Genomic DNA, 20,566 nt, shown 5'->3' with positions numbered 1-20,566 from the left:
CAGACTGTTGTATCTGTGTTTTCTCTTTGCAAAACTCTAAATCACCTGACTTGTTTCACGGTTCAATATGTTACAAACAGTCAAAGAAATTAGAACCAAACTGTCCACCATGAAGAACTCAGACTTTGCCACTGCCAAATATAAAGTTGCTAAAGCTGCTGGATGGTGACTCCCAAGGTGGGAGAGCTGGTACAGAAAAAGATACCTGACAAGCAAGTCTTTGGACCATTGTAGCAGCCACCTATTCCAGTTCTTGGGATAGAGGCACTCAGACAGTAATTTTGCCACCACTCCCTGGTGCAAAGAAAATCAGGAATATTAGGAAAGTGCCTTTTGATCACATTAAAAAGCATTATGTGACCTATTCTGTCCAGAAGACTCCATTGAGGGGAAACAGCCTTTAGATCGCATGCCATTACAACCAGGTCGTGCTGTAGGGGGCGGAAGGTGTTGGATTTACAATCCAACACCTTCCCTGCTGTTGTACAAACTGGAGTAGGAATAGTAAATGATACTATTCCTTAGTCCAGTGCACCCCCTACAGCAAGTTGTTGAAATGACTTGCGATGTAGTAGTTTCCGTTATAACAACGCAGTTGTTGTAATGGCATGCGATGTAAAGCATGCGTAGTAAAGGTATATATTCTCCATTGACACCAAGGTTCCTCCGAAGTAGACCAAGGTATTTTCTGCCCACTCTGGAGGAACTACCCCAAGAAGAAAACAGCCATGTTTGAAATCTTTAACCCCATTCAGAGGACCCATGAGACTGCTTTGTCACCAGCTTTAGACCATGTGCCAACTACATCAAATGATGAAATACAAGTGCCAGTTTCAACAAGTGAACCTGATGCTAAAATGTCAACAATTGCAACCCCTTAAACCACCAACAAAACCCACATCAATTGAAATGATACAGTTGTATGAAATTGTGCTAAATGAAAATTGTTCCGATTCAGGTTTTAAAACAAAACAAATAATCCTCCCTCCAGTTAGTTGCCATCGCAAATGACTTCTTGCTTGTTGTTGGTTCCGTAACAGATTCCTTTTTCTATCATGGTCATATATCTGCATTGCTAATGTTCTTTATAATCCTGCTATTGGAGAAGAAAGGAACTACCTTCCTGATAAAATTGTGCCACCTCCTGTGGCCCAGGAAATGAAACCACATTCTTCTTCTAACCAAGCATAAAGAGATTGTCATGCTGTGAACATCACTGTGTATCCTGTGATGTACAGTGCTGTTTTGGGTAATAGTTCCTTATCAAATTATGGGTTCAACAGAATTCCCTCCATTTTTATAAATCTCCCTGAGTGAGATCATAATTACTGGTCTGTTTGCAAATTCATGGGACATAAATGCAATTAAACAATTAATGAATGATTTGGGTTCACATGCTACATTGAACAATGAAGATCCCTCTCTTAATTTGGAAAATGATCAAGAACTGGTTTATTTTCCTCATCATGTACAGCTTTACATTCATCAATCTAACAGTCCTAGAAAAATATAAATTCACACACAGTAGTAGCATAGTCAGACCCCACCCAACAATAGTCCTAAATGTTTCTAGAGAAGGTTACTGAACTCTCTTAGATTTATTGATCAATTTGCAGAGCACGGATATGTATACTGGAAAGAAAATATTAATGAAAAAGTGTAGAGGACTATGTTTTGACAAATTAAGATGTGTTGATACCCTTTTTAGGGTATGTATAATTCCCAAAGAATTGGTATTTTTAAATACGACAGTGCAGCAAACAACATACATGAGCTTATCATCTTTTAAAGATTTCAAGACACTATTAATTGCAAAAAATAATTTCACATACTTTGTAGGTTTTAAATGAAAGGATAACATTTCTGATAATGATTTAAATGAAATGGGGCAAAATGGACATGCAAATTAACAGAGTTAGTTCAGGTGAAATAGCATTGTGGCCAAGAGATACTGATATATGTATGTACAGGTTTCTGTCTGATGTTCCATCCGCAAATTGGCCAGAACCCAAGTATAACATATATTATCCCATGATTGTAACTAATTAACAGAGTTGGTTCAGGTGAAATAGCATTGTGGCCAAGAGATACTGATATATGTATGTACAGGTTTCTGTCTGATGTTCCATCCGCAAATTGGCCAGAACCCAAGTATAACATATATTATCCCATGATTGTAACTACGTGCAGTATAAGACACCTATGTCAGAAATGGCTGTGTCTTTCTAGTTTGAATGCATTAAAAGAATTAGTGAAATATGGATTTAAGAGATCTTCTGGGGATGCATCCTGTGAAAAATAAAAGATATAGATATACCCTAATATGTACTGCTACAGAAAACGAGCAGGCATACTCTGAAAGAGAAGCTGCAGAAAGAATTAGGGAAACAGGCACATAAATAATACAAAGCACATTTAAAATTAACAACAATGGCTTTCAAACATTTTCCAAATGTATCCATACAATCTCAACCATTATCTCTTCTGCTTTCATTCTTGTCAAAGAGGATCAGAATCTCCTGTAACAATGACAGTCTGAGAAGTATGCACAAACAACTGAATTGGGTGTCACAAATTCTGAAAATGCATAAAGTGCATGACAGCTCATCAACAAGTCAGCCATTTTTCTCTCTTATAATTTTACTGATATCCAGGAAAGCGGTATCGTACAGTTTTTTATCAACAGAACAGATAGAGAGCACTCTATTTTCTATAGTAGAAGATCCACAACTTATGTGACTCCTGCATGGAGTAATCTTGTAACCAATCAATGCTTTTCATTCTTATGATTATAAAAAATTCACATCCTTAGTTTGGTATGAAAAAATGCACAATACTTTTCTTCAACTTGTCTGGAAATTTCCTTTTGATTTCAGCTGATGCACAAAAGACATTCCCGCATTCTTAAGGACATCTGCATGCACTAACCTAATAGGATACTTGGGGACATATTACCAAGGGCCGGCGATACAATTATCGCCGCTTTAGCGTCGGTTTTTCGGGTTCAAAGCGGCAATAATTATATTGCTAGCGCGTTTCCTTGACTTAGCTCCCGTTTTTCACACATCTCGCATCGATAATGAGATGCAAAGTAGGCGTGGCTGTGAAAACAACATGAGAAAATATCGCAAAGGCAGCTTCGCGATATTAACACTGAGGTGTTGCGATGATTTAAATCGCGCTAACTCTGCCTTAACTCAGAAATTTAACGTCTGTTAAATTCCTGACTAAGGCATACCTAACATGGGAGGTGGATTGTGGGGCTAAGGCCACAGGGCCTATCATCAAGCTTACCGCTGTTTTCCATGGAACATCGCTGGAAAACCAGTGATGTTCCATGGAAAACCCCGCTATCGCTGGAATATTTATTGCCATAGCGCTAAGCTTTGATAATACAGCGCTAGCTTGGCGATATATTCCAGCGATAGTCGGCGATAATTAAAAGCGCGCTAAGCGATAATTATCGCTGGGGCTTGATAATATGCCCCTTATTCGTTTGTATCTTAAATCACTTTGCACAGTGCTTGTAATAATTTGTATCCCGGCCTTGCTTCTAAACTCCTAGCAGCAACTGCCTCATTCATTCCTTCGTATGATAAGAAATTAATCTTGTTGTGGGTTGACCCTGGGTTTGGTGTGTGTATTAACTGTTTAATTGATGGTGAAATACTGTTGTATTACATTATATCCTCCTCCAAAGAACCTTCTGAAGGAAAGTGGCCCTTTTTGCATGGTTACCCCCCACTTTTTGCCTGACATCTGATACAACCTGACTTGACTTTTTTTTGTTTGATATTTTTATTGCCATTTTTTCATGAAACATTTACACCAGTAATTTGGACATTGTTACAGTACCGGGGTGTTCATAAGTATTGTACAGAGAGAGAATTTGTTGATGCTAGCTTTACAGTTATATACAGTTTCTAATTAACGTATACCATGCTTTTCAGATGTAATCATTCTGCACAAGGGACCCTGCACGGAGATTAAACAGTAACAGTTACAAAAAGATTGCCATATATCACATTAACAACATCCATCCTGTATGGGCATTGTGTGGCCATGAAAGTCCATGTTAAACAGTGTAAGAGATCAATACATCGTACAGCCATAAATCAAACAAGTAAACTCACGGTTAATAACAAAAGGGGTAACCAAAAGGAAAGGCGCGTTATCTCCTCACGCAGCGCCTCGTCGCCATACATTAAATACCAATATTGCCCTGCACTTCTTATTTGCCTCACTTCTGGTAGAACAATATGTGTAGTCAGGATCAACATGACTATGGAGGCCATAGCTTGTGAGTGTACCCTGGCTCGTTTGCAAATTACCTTTTGCCAATTGCATCTGTGTCCCCATCGGAGCTCAATGTTGACTGAGGGCCACCAATATGGCATCCAAACTGGATGACATTGGGAATTTGCGCAGGCCCAGAATTTCCTCCCTATGGAGGGATATTCACTCCGCTCTGGCCAAGTTGAGTATTGAATGGGACCAGGCCTGCAAGGATGGGGTCACTGGATTTCCAGCGTCTTGTGATGAGTCGTGAGCGACTACTGGGCCAAGTTCCAGAAATCTGGTGGTGGATCTGTGCTTTTTGTCTCTTGTGAACACCTCCAGTATGCAACCTTCCCATGAATGTGAGAGTGTTCTGTCGGAGCATACGGCCACATGTCGTGTCACTCCCACCCAATAGTTTCGCAACTTGGGGCACAACCATAGCATATGTAGGATGTTGGCATCATGAAAGCTAAATCGCGGGCAGCATGCATCTTGTCTATGAAAATATCCATAAATTTTGTCTGGTGAAAGGTATGCCCTATATAATATATAATACTGAATAAACTGAAATGTTGCGTTGCGGGGGACTGATCTAGGGCTTGCTAGGATCATGTCCCATTCCTTTGGCTTACAAAGATGGGCCAAATCTTCCTCCCGGCGATTCCATAGGGGTGCCAAGTCTATTCGAGTCTGTTTGTGCAGTGCGTCCGTGCACCACCTAGTGAGATGCCTCCCTGTACCCATAACATGTGCGTACTGTATTATGAGATGTGTTTGTAATTCTTGTGTGATGTCTCCCCAGTGTTACTGCAGCATGCTAATCCAGGATGCATGGTTAAAGAAATGAATCGTCGGCATTCCCTCCTCCAGTGTTAGAGACTTGTATATCATCAGTGTACCATCTCGGTATAGGTCTCCTATGGTGTGGATGCCTGTCTCATACCATGTCACACGCTCAGTTGGCTTTGTCCTCCTGATGCCCTTAGGCATTCCCAGTAATGGAAGTGCTGGTGCATATGGTGTGATAGATTTGGTGAGGAATAAGCAGCGTCGGAAACAGCAGTGGGCCACCTGAACTAACAAAGGGAGAGACTTGGGCGATCTGGTGCATGGGTGAAAGAGGTGAAGTATTGCATCTAAAGTGTATGGAGGGCCATTCTCCACTGTGTCCGGCAGGTATAGCTCTGCCGCCTATCAGGCCACCCACTGTATCTGGGACACTAAATAATAGTGCTCTAGATTAGGTACTGCTAGTCTTCCCTGAGCCAAGGGCAAATATAGTTTTGCGAGTGCCACTCTACAGTGCGACGTGTTCCATATGAGGTAATGGAAGATACGTTCTAGTGGGTGGAAAAAGGATGGAGGTATATAGAGTGGTAGATTGGTTAAGTGGTATAAAAGATGTGTGAACACCACCATTTTAATAAGTGCCACTCTCCCTGCTACTGAAAGAGCAAGTGTTTCCCAAAATGTTATCTGTGATGTCAAAGAGATGACCACTCTGGTGAGGTTGCCTTTTATCAGGTCATGGTTAGTGTGATAGATCCGTATTCCTAAATATCGGAACATGGTCTGCTGCCAAGCGACCTGGACACCGCAAACAGTGAGGGTTGGGTCTGTTGTGTGGGAGACAAAGGGAAACAAACATGATTTCCCCCAATTAACTCACAGCCCAGACAGTCTGGTGAAGATGGTTAGAGTTTTGGGTATGTCAGCCTGGACAGATCGGACATCTCTGATGTACAGGAAGATATTGTCTGCATATAACGATATTGCATGCATGTCTGTTCCCAGCGGAATACCCCACTCTCCTGCAGAAGTGCGTATAGCCATTGCCCGGACTCGATAGACAATGAGAAGATAGGTGTGGAGAGGGGGCATCTCTGTCTGGTGCCCCTATATACCTTTATGGGTTTCGAGATTAAATTGCCCGTCTGAACTCATACAGTCTGTTTGTCATATAAAAGTCTGATCATGGGGCAGAAAGTACTGGCCAATCTCACATCTCGGCAGTACACTGAAAAGGAACAACCACTCAATTGTGCTAAAAGCTTTTTCCAAATCATGTTCTAAGCATCCCAATCTGGGCCAAACATGTTGTGCGCATCTTATTGCGCAGAAAACCCTGCGCAAATTGACGGAGGTGTTGCGTGCCGGGGCGAACCCATTCTGATCCCCATGAATCAACTGTGGTGTCAATAAAGCCAGCCTCCCCGCGAGGACTCTTGCCAGTATCTTATAATCTACATTTAATAATGCTAGCAGGCGATATGATCCTAGTTGCGTGGGGTCTCTATCATGGTTCGGTAAAGTGACTAGTGTAGCTTCATTGAGGGAGTCGGGTAAATGTGTAGATTGTAATGCCTCTTTGTAAACCCGATGTAGTCGCAGAGCTAAGAAGTCTGTGTATGCTTTGTAGAATTCAGATGGGAATCCGCCTGGGCCTGGCACCTTCCCAGAAGCTGAAGCTAAAGTATCTTGGTCGGTGTGATGGAGGTCTCCATCTACATATGCTGGTCTGGGGTCTGTTGCCACCTGACTTGATGTGCCCTGGGTCCCTGCCATTCAAGTTCCCAAGGCCTGTGTTCTTTCCCAAAACTGTACCTTTGTACCCACAATTGACACATCTCTGGCCACAGGTAGGCCCCTTGTAAAAGTGGTAGCAAACTTCTCAACCTATTAATCCCACTCTGATGCCATGTAAAATGCACTCAGAGGGCATCTTAGAGATGCTCCCTGAAAAACGACCAGCCCTGGTGTGGTTCCTGAATGGCTGCCCGCCATTTGCCACCACCAGACAGGTTTCAGGGCACCTGGGTAGAGAGCCTCCGCTCTCTGGGTCAATAAACAAAACCCATCCTGGGCAGAGATGTCATGCCTCTTCCCCCAGGATAGGCTGGGTCCACGAAGGGGAAGCTTCAAAGGCCTGCCGCCTTTGGTAGCTGTCCCTGCCTTTAGCTGCCCTCAGCAACTGTCTCCCAATGGTCCTGCCCCCCACTTTGGATGGGAGAATCGGCGGGAAAACCAAGCGAGGAGAAGAGGTGTGCTCACCTTTGCCAAACCCACCCCTGAGGTGGGGGAGGCGTGGTGAAGCACCTATCTCAGTCCCCTCCATCTTGAAGATGAGGGGGCCCAGCCAATTAGGGAGAGGCTCATGCCCCCTCCCACAGGAGGGTGGCATAATATGGGGTCTACCCACCCCAAGGAAGGGTCCCATTGGTCCCGACCTACACCCCCCTTTAAAGCCCCCTAAATTTAGTATTTTGGGGCAACCCTGAACCTTGCCTCCTCAGATTCTTGGAAGAAAGAAGAAGGACCGGAGAGCCATGCTGACCCAGGAAGAAGAGGGCAGCAACTGCTTTGGCCCCAGCCCTACCGGCCTGTCCCGACTCTGACCTGCCTACAGTGAAGAAGTGTCCAGCACCCCCCCCCACAGAGCCCGGAGGACCTGCCATGCACCCACCTTGCAGACTCTGTCTCCAGTGAGCACAGGATTTGTTCAAGCCCAGACTCAACCACAGAATCCGGATCCAGGCGGTTCCGTGATTCTGCACCACTCTACACCCGACACCCATGGCCCAAGTTCGAGTGGCCCATCACCATGAGGTCTCCCCAGTGATCCCTGACCTCCCTCAAGTCTCAAGATGACGCCTGCAGCCTCAACCTGAAGGATCCCCCGACCACGACCGGAGCTGGTAAAGAAACCCGACGCCAGAAGACGCACCTGACTCCCCACAGCCTTAGGTGGCCCAACCAACAGTGTCCAGGCATCCCCCAAGACCCCAACTTACCTCTCCGGCCAGTGGTGGCCTTCAGGAAGCCCCTTTGCCCGAGCCTGCAGCAACTTTGCAGAACTGAAGGTCTTCATTGGAAACCACAGGGTCCCCGATGTCGTATTGACACCCTGCACCTGGCTGACCCTGTGCCGCGGGTGTTGCAGCTCCTGTGCTGATTGTTGGCCCCTGCAGTGCTGACCTTAACTCCAGAAGCGTTTCTCTCACACACGAGTGGCCTGCTCGTAAGGAATCCCTAACCGTAGGCCCTTTTGGCCCCATTGGCTAATATTGGGCCCCTGCACTCTGCACCGGGGCAGTGCCGCTGGTCGTGCAACTTGAGTGCCTACCTAGACCTCAGGGAACCTTGGTCCTAACCCCCAAAACTCCCACTCATGAGAAGTTTAGTTACCTGTGAAACCGATAACCATTTGTTTCCCGTAGGAACACATGTTATCAGTGTTGAACTATTGTTTTGTATGGAGGAAAAAGACACTATACCTTAAATCAAGAAAAGTCTTATTTAACTTGTGAGATCACTCGGTGTGGTATCTAGGTGTACTACCTCCAGTAGTCAATGTAATCTGAAAGCAATCAAAAAGTATTCTAAAAGTAATTACTATGTCATTTAAGCTGCTTTTTGAAACCATACCAACCTGTAACAAATGCAAATGAATGAATGAATGAATGAATGAATGACCAGTACTTATAGAGTACACAGCTACTCCACTCGGAGTGTCCCGGCGCTAACAGTTCACCAATGGCTGTCCTACTAGGAGGCTTTAGTTCTTAAAAAGCCATGTTTTCAATTGTTTTTTAAAGTGGGAGAGATCTGTTAATGCTCTCAAAGCTGCTGGCAGTTTGTTCCAGGCGTGGGCTCCTAAGAAGCCGAAGGACCTACCACCTCTGCGCACCAGACATTTTTAGGGGTGCAAGCCAGATCGGCGGAGGACGATCTAAGTGCTCAAGCCAGTGTGTATCCGCTAGCTCTTTTCCTAAGGTAGACGGCGCCCATGCCGTGGAGGGCTTTGAAGAAAATAACCAAGGCCTAGAATTTTATCCATTCCCTCACTGGAAGCCAGTGTAAGGACTTAGGATGGGGGGTCACATGCGACCTAGGTTTCAGTTTTAGAATCGCTGAATTTTGCACTACCTGAAGGCATTGAAGAAGGTAGTCTGGTAGTCCCAAATAGACGACATTGGGGCATATTATCAAGCCAGGCGATAAAATTATCGCCGCTTTAGCGGCAGAAAACTGCCGCTAAAACGGCGATAATGGGCTTGATAATATGCTCTATGGAATTCCAATTGAAGCCCACGTTAGATGTTCTTCACATCTGGAGATAATCAACGCCTGCACCACTATCTTCCTGGAATCCAGGGGGAGGAGCGGCAGGAATTCCTTCAGCATTCGCAATAGGCCAAAACAGGTTCCTACTAGGGCCTGGACCTGGGACTGCATCGAGAGCTCATTATTAATGTAGATACCCAGGTTTTTGACTGTAGATTAGACAGTCCTGGGAGGGGAGAGATATGTGGGCCACCACTGGCTCCAATTGCTCTCAGTGGGTTTGCCGAGGAAGACAATCTCAGTTTTGTCGGGATTGCACTTAAACTGGTTCTCCTTCAGCCATCTAAAAACCTTAGTGAGGCAGGACCTAATAGCGTCCCTATTGAAGTTTTCACCATTTTTGCAATTTAAAAATCAGCTTTGTATCATCTGCATAAGAGATTATTTTGGCGCTCTGTGCCTCTGCCAATGATGCTAGCCGTACCATATAAAGACTAAACAGAGTTGGACTTAAAGAGGAGCCCTGCGGGACGCCAACCTGCATGCTAGGCATAGAGTCTGAAAAAGGGGGGGTCTAAATGACCTGTTCTCTGTCCTCCAAAAAGGAAGCGATCCAGGCTAATGCTCTCCCTTCTATGCACATGTTCCTCAATCTGTCTAGGAGCATCCCATGGGGCACCTTGTCAAATGCCGCCGACAGATCAAGTAAAATAAGCATTGCTCTGCCCCCATGGTCCAGCTTCTCTCTGAGCTGTTCAATCACTTTCAGCAGGGCCGACTCGGTGCTGTAATTCGCCCTGTAGCCGGATTGCGTGGGTGCAGGAGAATGTGATTCTCCGCATACTCCATGAGTACTTTGTTAACATGCTTCTCCAATACTTTGAAGAAGGCCGGGAGCAGGGATATGGGTCTGTAGTTCGCGGGAAAGTTGGGGTACGCATTTGTTTTTTTCAGGAGTGGCAGAATTTTAGCCGGATTCCAGAGTGGCGGCACAATGCCAGTTTCCAGCAAGAAGTTGCGTCCCTTATTGACAGGTACATTTAGAGTGGCTGCAAGACCCAGTATCAGTTTAGCTGGGCTGGCATCTGTTGGTGAGCCCGACGTGAGGCCCAAGAGATATGTAAGTGAGTCCTCATGGCCGGGATGTGTAACAGTGGTGACCATTGTGGGAGTATGGTAGGGTGGGGGGATTGAGTGATGCTTCTCACCTGGGTGTGAGGAGAGGAGATGTCCTTCCCCTCCTTCGTGGAGAATGACTGCTGGATGGTTATAATCTTTTCATGAAAGAAATGGGCCACTTGGTTCGTCCAATCTGCTGTCATTGTTCACTACCTTAGGAGCCATAAACGATTTTACGATATTTAAAATTTCCTTGCCCCTATTGTTAGTTTTTGCAATCCTACTCTCCAGATAGTTCATTTTGGCCAATTTTGCCGATTTGTAGTGTTTTTTTAGAGTTGCCTTATAGATGGTCCTGTCCTCTAAAAGATATTGCCTACGCCACTTTCTTTCTAGGCCTTTGCACCTACTTTTGCTGGCTCTCAGAGATTAATTGAACCAAGGTGCCGAATGGCCTGTCCTCCTGGAGGTGCGTGCGGTCAGGGGGGCGACTGCATCGATATTTGTCCTCAGCCGTGCTTCTATAGTGTGAGCGTCCGCTATGGGGCTGCCCACAAGAGAGGGGGCTGAGGAGTCCAGTGAGCTCTGAAGAGAAGGCAGAGATACTTTGTGGAGAACTCTGTAAGGGTGTTCTGCCTTTCCCTCCCCTGGTGGGATATACTTGTTATGTTATGTTATGTTATGTTACCACGCATTTGTAGCGCGCACAGATACCCGGAAGTGTCCCGGCGCAATAGGCCTATGCGAGGGTGATCAGAAGTGAGAATAGCAGCTATACCATTTAATTAAAGAGTAAGGTCTTCAATTGCTTCTTGAATGTCCTCAGATCATGGTTATTCCTGAGCTCAAAGGGCAGGCTATTCCAGGCCCTAGCCGCCCTAACGGAGAGGGAACTCCCTCCCGTTCTGGTGAGGTGGTAGCGTGGAATGGCAACAAGGCATTGACCTGTTGACCGGAGATGTCTGGATGACAGGGTCCAGACTTGTAAAGGGTGATGGTTAGTGCCTTAAACAGGATGCACTGTTCAACAGGTAGCCAATGCAAGTCGCGAAGAAACTACTTGGTTCCGAAGCTTCGCGGAATGCCTAATATCATTCGAGCGGCTGCGTTCTGAATAGTCTGCAGCTTTTTTTTATCTGGTAACAGGGAAGGCCGCTATAAAGGGAGTTGGTATAATCAAGCCGCGACAGGATGAGAGCGCGGGTCACCATTCCTTTGGCCGCTTTTGGCAGGAGCGCAGAAACTTCTTGAGAAGCTTCAACGTACTAAATCACACTCCTGCCAACTTATTGATCTGAGTTCAGAATCTTAGGTCCTCGCTAAACCATACCCCCTGGTTTTTTGCTGGACTACCCTGGGTTTTTGGCTTGGGGAAGCCCGCGGGCCACAGGTCATCCCGGAAATTCGACGGAAAGGTCCAATAAAGAAGAACCTCTGACTTTTCCTCATTACATTTGAGTTGGGCCCGAGCCAGCCAGTTAAAAACTTCTGTCAGGCAGTTTCTAGCTGATTCCACGGAGGCCTCATCTTTCCTCCATGTGAAAAGCAGCTGGGTGTCATCAGCATAAGCTATAACTTTGGCACCCAATCCTTCCGTCAAATATATGAGTGGAGTCATATACACATTAAAAAGCAGAGGGACGCCTGTAGTAATGCTTCTTGGTGTGGACGAAAAAGGCAGTATCCACACTTGTTGAGATCTGTTGGTCAAAAAGGATTCGATCCAGTCCCCCACCTGGCCTGAGATTCCATTGTTAGACAGGTGTGCTAAAAGCTGACGGTGTGGAACCGTATCGAATGCGGCAGAGAGGTCCAGTAAAACCAGGGCCGCTCTGCCACCAGAATCACAAGTCCCTTGCCTGGAAACCAATTTCAGTGAGGGCAGGTAAATGTGATGATATTTTCAGGGCTTACCGTGATACTCCGGCCTTATGAAGGTTGCCTATGTTGAGTAATGATTCTCGTCCATAGCTAATACTATGTGTTGAATCTGTGGTATTACGGGCAGCATGGCCGGCGCTGGCTGCCTCCAGGCCGCTGACGGGCGCTGACGGGCTTGTCTTTGGCACGCCTTTGGCATGCTGTGCGTCCGTAGGTAATACTATGTGTTGAATCTGTGGTATTACGGGCAGCATGGCTGGCGCTGGCTGCCTCCAGGCCGCTGACGGGCGCAGACGGGCTTGCCTTTGGCACGCTGTGCGTCCGCGGCATCCCCGGTTTAAATACCCTAAGGCAGAAAGGACAGGGAGGAGACTAGGCCGTCTCCCTCCCAAGATGGCGGCCGCTAAATGGCTCACTGGAAGAGTGAAACCTCGATGGTAATCCTCCCTCCACACAATTAGCGAATAGCTGTGGTGGAACGGGGAGGATTAGCAAGGAGAAGTGTCAGCGCTGGAGACTTGGTGAGTGTCCAGGCAACCAAGTTTGCGCTAAGCTCGCAAGTGGTTTAAAAGTTATTTTAAGATACAGTAAACACACAAGAATAAAATACTAAAAAGAATGCCTTCTCAGTGCTGAAAACAGAATAGACTTGCAGCCTAAGTGTCATGCAGTCTCTCGCTTGCCGAATCGGGAAATCCATTCTCGATTGTATTTCTATGTAAAGGTTTACAATCAAAAGTACATTTTACCTACCTGTATCAAGCCCTGCTTGGTTCTAGAAATAAAACATAATTACACCTTTTTTATTCTTACCAATTGGTCTGGATTCTGTCTCTGAGTGTTTGTAACTGGTCCTTGAGTGAGTGAATACAATAAATGCTTGAACACACATTCTGGATAAGCCTAACTGCTCGCCCACACTACCACAAAGAGAGCTGTTAGTACTAACCTAATTGAGCCTCTGCGATACGACTGGGGACTCTCTGGACTATGTGCACACTATACCTTGCTTTGGTATAGTCTATACCGAACCAGCTTGCTACACCTGCTTGCAAGTGTTCCTTGGCCAAAGGTAGGCATGATAAATAAGTGCTTTAATAAAAACAAACCAGCTTGTTAGAGTTCTGACACAGAAAGAGCAATTTTTAACCTCTGCAGCAGAAACATTTACAGTGCAAACAGCCCAGTCTGCATCTGAAATTAAGTATCTTCTGCAGGCTCAGTTACCGACACATTTTGCTGACTTATGCACACCGTATTTGTGAGAAAGTGCCTCTTTTGCATGGTTAGATCCCCACATTTTGCCTGGTTGTGATGTGGTTTCAGTGCACAAACCCGCCATTGGTACTTCTACTCCCTTGTAAGTCCCTAGTAAATGGTACCCGGGGTACCTTGGGCTTGGGAGCAGAAGACGGTCCTTTGGGACACCCTCACTGGGACCATGCCACTGCCCTTGCAGCTTGCATGCCCCTGTAATGGAGAAAACTACAAAGTTGACATAGGACCCTGTCTGGGTGCCATGCCAGCTAGCACTGCCTGAAGGCATAGGTAAGTTACCCTTATAGCATGCCTCACAGCCCTAAAGCAGGGTGCACTATACCACAGGTGAGGGCATAACTGCATGAGCAAAGATGCCCCTACAATACTGGGGTCCATTTCCTAATGTTGTAAGTGCCAGTGAAGCCATAGAGAGTACATGGGCTGTAAACTCGACAACTCAAGTGCCACAGCACCATGAAGGCTACAGTGAACACAGCAGTGTTTGGTACCAAAGTAATCCTTTCAATAAATCCACACTGATGCCAGGGTGGGATATATTATACAATGTACACAGAAGGCACCTCAAAGGTGCCCCCTGAAAACCTGCCAACCATGGCGTGGTGTCTGACGAGCTGTAGGCAGCCAACCACCATCAGACATGTTTCTGAATCCCTGGGTAGAGGGCACCTGCTCTCTGGGACCAGAAACAATGCACATCCTGGGTAGAAGTGTCACACCTCCTCCCCAGGATGAGCCACTGCTCGAAAGGGTAGCTTCAAAGGTCTGCCGCCTTTGCAATATGACCCCCAGCATCCGCTGCTAGCAGAAGTTGGCAGCCCCCAGGTTTCACCCCCATTTTGGGTGGTATACCTGGTGGGAAAACTCAAGAAGAGTAGGAGAAGTGCCTACCTCTTCCCACTCCACCCCTAGGTTGGGGGAGGCAAGGTGAAGCATATCTTTCAGTCCCCGCCATCTTGAAGATGGGAGGACCCCACCAATCAGGGCTAGGTCTATACCTCTCCCACAGGAGGGTGGCATAACAAAGTGTGTAGTCATACGCTAATACATGGTTACAGATCAAGTTGGGCACAGGAGCTCATCTAGCTAGACACATCCCAACCAACGAAGGGGTAAAGTAGGGGTGCGTACAAGAACTCACCTTGTTCAATCTCTTCCTTGAAAGCTAAATATCAGCCACTTACATGCTACCAAACTAAACAGAATGGTTCTCTTCAACCTTTTATATGCTGATGATTTGGTCCTCATAAGCCGCATCCATGTGGGGCTATAGCGCCTACTTAACATCGTGCAGGAATACTCTGGAGAAAATGGCTTATCCATCAATTTTGTAAAAACTAATACTATGACAATTGACGGTGCAGGAGAAGGCCTCTGTGCTGGTTCCTGGACAAGAAGTGGCTCGACAAGGCAAAAGAATATATATACCTGGCAGTTATCATTGACAAAACTGGGCCCTTCACACTACAGAAAGAGGCGATAAAAAGCAAAGGAATCGCACTAGCCATCGCTTATAAAAAACTAAGTAAGAAATTATCTGTCCCAACCATGACGCCATTCCTTCGCATAGTTTGTGCAAAATTGATGCCTACCATAGCTTACGGGAGCGAAGCTATGAGAGGGACGAATGCAAAGAACCTAGATAACATTTTGGCCAAAACATACAGAATGATCTTAAACCTTCCTGAATACACCTCACCAGCACAGATAAGGCTGGAATATGATCTCCAGATGCAAACCTTGGCAAGGAGAGGAGCTTTTATTAACTGTTGGAATAGAATCAGGAAGGCAGCCTCCAACACCTTGAATTCCCACCTATGGAAAGAACTACAGACCAGAGACTACTGAGCAGCCAAAGAATATTCCAAGGGGTCCCATGAGAAATCTCAAGGCGTCCCTTTTGCTCACCAGGCAGTACTTGCAGGATTAAAGTGGAAATGCCCCTTACCCTAAGAACTGGCACAGGTGATCTGTCGGATGGTCCAAAAGGTTGTTAATCGGGAATATGTTACTAGACTAGTACTACCACTTTTGGGAGCCATCTGCCAACAACAGCTTTTTCTTAAGTGTGGTGGAGTAAGACAATCTCTTCTTATTTGTAGTTTTTCTCTCACTTCTTGTGTTTTCTGTAACAGAGGAATATGTGAGACTTGATCAGAGGAATCAATCTTTGACTCTGCCTTTCCGGAGAGTTTGAGATCAGGCAGTTACCCAAAGAGCATTTTGTACAGTGTATTGCTGTTTAGTACTCCACTAGGCACGCTATTGAATGCTCAGTGGGCCCCATTCTTGTCCATACGGAAGGAATGTGAGTATACTAGTCATACTCCTCGAACAGACATAGCACTTATAGGCCCCTTATGGGTGAAAGCAGGGCCATTGTCTAATTTAAAAGTATGAACTGCTTTCATTGCTACTAAGCACTGTTAGTATTTTATAACCATTTGAGCAGTGGCAGTTTTTTGTGGCCACAACCCATAGAAATCTAAAGCAAGAATTAACCACAAGCAATATATACTTGTGTAAGAAAGTGGCTCTGTATATACTGTTCCCAAATAGGTGCAGGGAGTCCACAGTCCCCAGAGGTTTGGCAGAGGTTAAAGTTAGATATAACCTTACTCTCCAAAGTGGTAGCTTGGTCGAGCAGTAAGGCAGTATCAGAGGACAGTGTAAAGCATTTGTTGTACACACTAAGTCAGCAAATGGTCTCACACACTCAAGAACTGAACTCTAGGCCAATTGTTTTGTATGTAAAAATATATAGATGTTTTATTTTAGAACCACAAGTAGGTATCAAAATACTTTCTCAGAATGAGATGCTTTAGTTAAATACTTTCAATAAGCAATAGACTTTTCAAATGCAATAGTTACAGTTGTTGCAATAGGCAACACAAGTTACACACAATTATAACATTGAGCTCAATGGGAATTTTTAAGTAAATGCAATTTCAATTACTTTGCGTCTGATTTTCTTACTCAGGGTTGGATCCTGGATTCAGCCCTGGTGCATTTCCTGTAAACAGTTGAAAGAAATCGTTTTTGTTACACAGGCGATTTTTAAGGAATATCTGCATGTTTCAAAAATCGACAGAAGAATTTCTGGCAAAAACCAGGCAATGTTATCCTATGGAGGAAAATCAAGTTATCGGTAAGTACAGTTGTCAGGGTCATAGCTGGGCACCAAGATCCAGCACTGGGTTGTTTGTTTTTTAATCTATGTTCTTTTAAAATCTATGTTCCTTTAAAACGACTTGCTCGTTTTTATCTGTGCATCTCTTTGTAGGGACAGAGCTGTGTACAATGCTCTGGGGGCCCATAGGGGGCACATACACTTCCGCATTTGGAACGCCGGGTCAGCAGTCTAGTTGCTGGGCCCAGGCGTCATTTTCCTTCACTATAAAGGCGCCTAAGGCAAGCCCGTCTTCGCCCGTCCGCGCCCTACTGGGCCCAGACCCCCTGCGTCTTTTTCCCCAAATCAGCACCATTACTCCAACACTCTGCTCAAACAGCTTAATAGATCCCCTGGAACTTTTTTTTTTGTCCTCATCAAGCAAAGTTTTAGGAGTTGGAGGAGTCGGGGCCCCTTTAAACACTCTGTTCCCAATGCGTCGGATCCTTACAGTGTTATATGAAAGATAAATCTAGCCTTGTCCACCAGGGCCCCTTTATGTCCATCTCCAGGCATAAGATTATTGGATTGGGGGAGCTAGTCATGATGACTACTCAGTTCAAGGCCCAGCGTGAAATCGTTTTTGCCATTACCTTAATCATTGGACATACTATTGTTCACTTGATTGTATCGTTCCCAAATATTCCAGAATTTAAACCTCTTACTCTTTTTCCCTTATTTATCTAATTTGTACACCCTTTGTATGGAAGCCAGCCATTCATTATGTGTTGGTGGTATATCTTTCACCCATTTAATGCATATCTCTCTTCTGGCTAGCAGTATTAATAGAAAGAAGATATTTTTCTGATCTTTATTCATTGTGGGATAATTTATATTTTGTTGATTGATCCCAAAAATAGCTGCTTCCAAACTTACCTCTATGGGTTGTTCCAGCATCTTGGATAGAGTCTTACCCGTTTGTCTCCAGAATTCCTCCAGCTGTATGCAGTACCGGAACATGTGCAAATCATCTGCTCTTTCCTCCCCACATTTGGGGCACCGTTTTACCTTATTACTGTTGATCTTAGTCAGCCTTTTTGGTGTCCAATATGATCTGTGTGCCGTGAACAGGTGATTTTTCTTCAGTGGAGCGTATTTTACCACACGCCAACAGATTGCCATTGAGGTTTGCCAATATTGGAGAATGTCTAGCTCTGGCAAGGCTTTTCCCCAGATTTCAATCGGGGCTTTATATTCAGTTTCACCAGCTCTTATAAGGGCCCAGTACCAAAATGATATTTCCTTTATAAAGGGCTTTGTGCTCAACAACTTTTGTGCAATATCGTCGTCCCCTTGTAGATTTTCCTTTATGTCTTTTATCCAACTATTGAGTTGGTAATATTTGAATCTCGCTAGCGAACCCTGAGTCTTTTCGTTTAGGCTCTCCTAATCTATGATTTTGTTGTTTTCTATTAACTGTCCCCAGTTTTTTATGTTTCCTTCTCTCAGGGGGGTCACTAGTCTGTCTTTTAGACATTCAGGGGTACCTGGGGAGTCCCAGATTGGTACATACTTGCTGTAATAAGAAATTTTTTGAATTTTTCTTATTCCATACCAGATTTTGCAGCTGATCTCAATGTCTTTAGTTTAATCTTTTTGAAATATTTGGGATGTCCAAATTTATAAAGAAAATGATTTCCGGCAGAATCGACTAAGGCTTTCATATATGCTGGCCATGATTTCCAATTAACCAGAAGTCTCCTTATGTTTTTAAATTGAAAGGCCCTGCAATACTCGAGAATTTCCGGACTCGCGATTCCACCCTGCGCCTTATTTCTTCTTAGTTTTTTCCAGCCAATTCTTACCCCCTTGGCCGCCCAAATAAAACTGGATAACTCCCCTTGCAATTTTTTTATCTGCTCTGTCTTAAAATCCAGCGGGATAGAACTAAACAGGTATGTAAATTTTGGTAATATGCTCATTTTAATTATGTTGGATTTCCCTAAAAAAGACAATTGTAAACCTGCCCAAGCCTTAAGAAGTTTCCTTGTGTCTTTATGAATTCTAACAAAATTCATGCTGGCTATCCCGTCTATATCTTTTATATATTCTATCCCTAGATATTTTATTTTTTCCCTCACTAATGGGTTTGCAGAGTTTGTATTCCACTATAAGATTTCAGATTTTGATTTGTTCTCAAGATATCCTGAGACTTCCCCGAACTGTTCTATAATCTCTTCTATCTTTGGGAGTGAAATATTTAAATCGCCAGTGAATATCATTAAGTCGTCCGCATATAGTGCCAATTTTTTTCCCCAGTCTTGATGTTTAAAAGGTAATATCCCCACTTCCCTTCTTAGAAGGCACGCTAAAGGCTCTATGTAAAAATTACAGTAGTGGGAAAGGGGGCACCCTTGTCTTGTGCCTCTCTTTATCTTTATGTTGTCTGTAAGAGCGTCATTAACCAGTAGCTTGGCTACTGGGTTTTTGTATATATTTGTAATTGCACTTTCCAAATTATCCCCAAGATTAAATTTGGCTAGGGTTGCGTTCAAAAAAGGCCAGCTAACCCACCGAGGGGCACAGCACTGCCACGGGCTCCGCATTCTCCACCCTGCTCTCTCCGCTTCGCACCAGGTTCAGATGTCGGACCCCCTCAGGGGCTCACAAGGGCTTCACAAAGGCTCGCAGAAGTCCCGATATTGCTCCGGGTGGCCCCCGCAGAGATACCAATAACCGGCTGACCAGGTGCGTTAATTTCTTTTTCGGTTCTTGTTTTCCTCGCTTTCTTCTTCGTCGATACCTCTTTATGCCTCAGAAATGCATCAGATTTTACCCGGTACACTTCATATTATCCCCTTATCCTGATGGCGAGAATTATTGGCGTAGACGGCCACATTTTGGCTGTTTGTTCTGACTCAGGGCACGGTGCTCCCGACAGAGCTCCTTAGTCAGCCACCATCTTCTGCCTCCCCCTGGAACTTCTTGCATACACTCCATTTCTCCGGAAATCTTTCCTGAACGCTGCTCACACTGTCGGCACACATTTATTTCCAACAGCCCAGGGGGCACCACCATCCTTGAGCAATTTAGAATTTTCTCTAATTTAACTGTACATCCCTCCCTAAACACACCTCAGACATCTGGATGCTCCTAAAAGATTTAGACCCAGATGTGTTGTTTCTTACGGAAACCTGGCTCAATGTCTGTTCCGAACCAGATATCGTACAAGCACTACCTCAAGGCTTTGTAATGCAAAGGGTAGATCACCTGCCGTCTGCTTGGGAACCCAGTTGCAGACTGTGAGAATGCTTACTTCAACCTAGAATTTACGCCACACCTATCATTCACAGGCATCCTCATCTATCGCCCCCCGGGAGCGATAGGATCCTTTAGCCCATCATTACTGGAGGCAGTAGCCAATCTGGCAAGCTCAGCATCTAACTTTATGCTCCTTGGAGATTTCAATCTCCACTTTGACGACACTCAAGCAGCTAATGCAAGTGAGCTGACAAGAGTCCTTGCAGCTCTCCAACTGCTTCAAAAAATCTCACAAGCCACTCATGCTGAAGGTCATCTTCTGGACCTGGTGTTCTCTAGTTTAGAGGACCTTAAACGGTCAGATCCTACCCCTCTCCCATGGTCAGACCATTTTTTGGTCGCCCTCTCATGGTCTCCTCAGATCATTAAACTTACTATGCAATCTACATGGACCCTAGGGCGCCCCTGGTCCAAGCTCCCCTTAGAGAAGTGGATTCAAGAACTAGAAAAAAATAAACCTAGACCTAACCCTTGCCCAGTTATAGCCAATGAAGACTTCTCTAACCGGATAGA

This window comes from Triturus cristatus, chromosome 3_2, assembly GCF_964204655.1.
Source record: "Triturus cristatus chromosome 3_2, aTriCri1.1, whole genome shotgun sequence".
NCBI classification, from domain to species: Eukaryota; Metazoa; Chordata; class Amphibia; order Caudata; family Salamandridae; genus Triturus; species Triturus cristatus.
This window is presented reverse-complemented; position numbering follows the sequence as displayed.